This window comes from Cornus florida, unplaced genomic scaffold, assembly GCF_030987335.1.
Source record: "Cornus florida cultivar Cherokee Brave unplaced genomic scaffold, ASM3098733v1 CherokeeBrave_3.0.0_Hap2_scaffold_69, whole genome shotgun sequence".
Lineage (NCBI taxonomy): Eukaryota > Viridiplantae > Streptophyta > Magnoliopsida > Cornales > Cornaceae > Cornus > Cornus florida.
In genome coordinates this window covers 2,501-5,000 of record NW_026775900.1, presented here as the reverse complement: position 1 = coordinate 5,000, position 2,500 = coordinate 2,501, and positions in this window count along the sequence as shown.

Here is a 2,500-nt window from a genome sequence, read left to right as displayed (position 1 = left end):
TCCCATAAAATTTCCAAACCCAAACTCCAAACTTCATTTTTTAGCATACAATGCCCCCGTGCACGCGGGGGTGCTTGAGCGTGCGGGGGAGGAGTCATAATGGGCAAAACTAACTCGGGGGACCTCCAAATCGAAATCCGTCTCGAGCAAAACACTTCTTAGGCTTCTAGGAAGCTCCCATAAAATTTCCGAACCCAAACTCCAAACTTCATTTTTTAGCATACGATGCCCACGTGCACGCCGGGGTGCTTGAGCGTGCGGGCGAGGAGTCATAATGGGCAAAAACTAACTCGTGGGATCTCCAAATCAAAATCCGTCTCGAGCAAAGCATTTCTTAGGCTTCTAGGAAGCTCCCATAAAATTTCCGAACCCAAACTCCAAACTTCATTTTTTAGCATACGATGCCCACGTGCACGCCGGGGTGCACGAGCGTGCGGGCGAGGAGTCGTAATGGGCAAAATTAACTCGGGGGACCTCCAAATCGAAATCCGTCTCGAGCAAAGCATTTCTTAGGCTTCTAGGAAGTTCCCGTAAAATTTTCAAACCCAAACTCCAAACTTCATTTTTTAGCATACGATGCCCACGTGCGCGCCGGTGTGCACGTCGGGGTGCTTGAGCGTGCGCGCGAGGAGCCGTAATTGGCAAAATTAACACGGCGGAAATCTAAATCGAAATCCGTCTCGAGCAAAGCACTTCTTAGTCTTCTAGGAAGCTCCCATAAAATTTTCAAACCCAAACTCCAAACTTCATTTTTTAGCATACGATGCCCACGTGCACGCCGGTGTGCACGAGCATGCGGGCGAGGAGTCGTAATGGGCAAAATTAACTCGGGGGACCTCCAAATCGAAATCCGTCTCGAGCAAAGCATTTCTTAGGCTTCTAGGAAGTTCCCGTAAAATTTTCAAACCCAAACTCCAAACTTCATTTTTTAGCATACGATGCCCACGTGCGCGCCGGTGTGCACGTCGGGGTGCTTGAGCGTGCGCGCGAGGAGCCGTAATTGGCAAAATTAACACGGCGGAAATCTAAATCGAAATCCGTCTCGAGCAAAGCATTTCTTAGGCTTCTAGGAAGCTCCCATAAGATTTCTGAACCCAAACTCCAAACTTCATTTTTTAGCATACGATGCCCACGTGCACGCCGGTGTGCACGAGCATGCGGGCGAGGAGTCATAAAGGGCAAACTTAACTCGGGGGACCTCCAAATCGAAATCCGTCTCGAGCAAAGCATTTCTTAGGCTTCTAGGAAGCTCCCATAAAATTTTCAAACCCAAACTCCAAACTTCAATTTTAGCATACCATGCCCACGTGCACGTCGGGGTGCACGAGCGTGCGGGCGAGGAGTCATAATGGGTAAAATTAACCCGGGGGACCTCCAAATCGAAATCCGTCTCGAGCAAAGCACTTCTTAGTCTTCTAGGAAGCTCCCATAAAATTTTCAAACCCAAACTCCAAACTTCATTTTTTAGCATACGATGCCCACGTGCACGTCGGGGTGCACGAGCGTGCGGGCGAGGAGTCATAATGGGCAAAATTAACTCGGGGGACCTCCAAATCGAAATCCGTCTCGAGCAAAGCATTTCTTAGTCTTCTAGGAAGCTCCCATAAAATTTTCAAACCCAAACTCCAAACTTCATTTTTTAGCATACGATGCCCACGTGCACGTCGGGGTGCACGAGCGTGCGGACGAGGAGTCATAATGGGCAAAATTAACTCGGGGGACCTCCAAATCGAAATTCGTCTCGAGCAAAGCATTTCTTAGGCTTCTAGGAAGCTCGCATAAAATTTTCAAACCCAAACTCCAAACTTCATTTTTTAGCATACGATGACCACGTGCACGCCGGGGTGCTTGAGCGTGCGGGCGAGGAGTCATAATGGGCCAAAACTAACTCGTGGGACCTCCAAATCAAAATCCGTCTCGAGCAAAGCATTTCTTAGGCTTCTAGGAAGCTCCCATAAAATTTCCGAACCCAAACTCCACACTTCATTTTTTAGCATACGATGCCCACGTGCACGCCGGGGTGCACGAGCGTGCGGGCGAGGAGTCGTAATGGGCAAAATTAACTCGGGGGACCTCCAAATCGAAATCCGTCTCGAGCAAAGCATTTCTTAGGCTTCTAGGAAGTTCCCGTAAAATTTTCAAACCCAAACTCCAAACTTCATTTTTTAGCATACGATGCCCACGTGCGCGCCGGTGTGCACGTCGGGGTGCTTGAGCGTGCGCGCGAGGAGCCGTAATTGGCAAAATTAACACGGCGGACCTCCAAATCGAAATCCGTCTCGAGCAAAGCACTTCTTAGTCTTCTAGGAAGCTCCCATAAAATTTTCAAACCCAAACTCCAAACTTCATTTTTTAGCATACGATGCCCACGTGCACGCCGGTGTGCACGAGCGTGCGGGCGAGGAGTCATAATGGGCAAAATTAACTCGGGGGACCTCCAAATCGAAATCCGTCTCGAGCAAAGCATTTCTTAGTCTTCTAGGAAGCTCCCATAAAATTT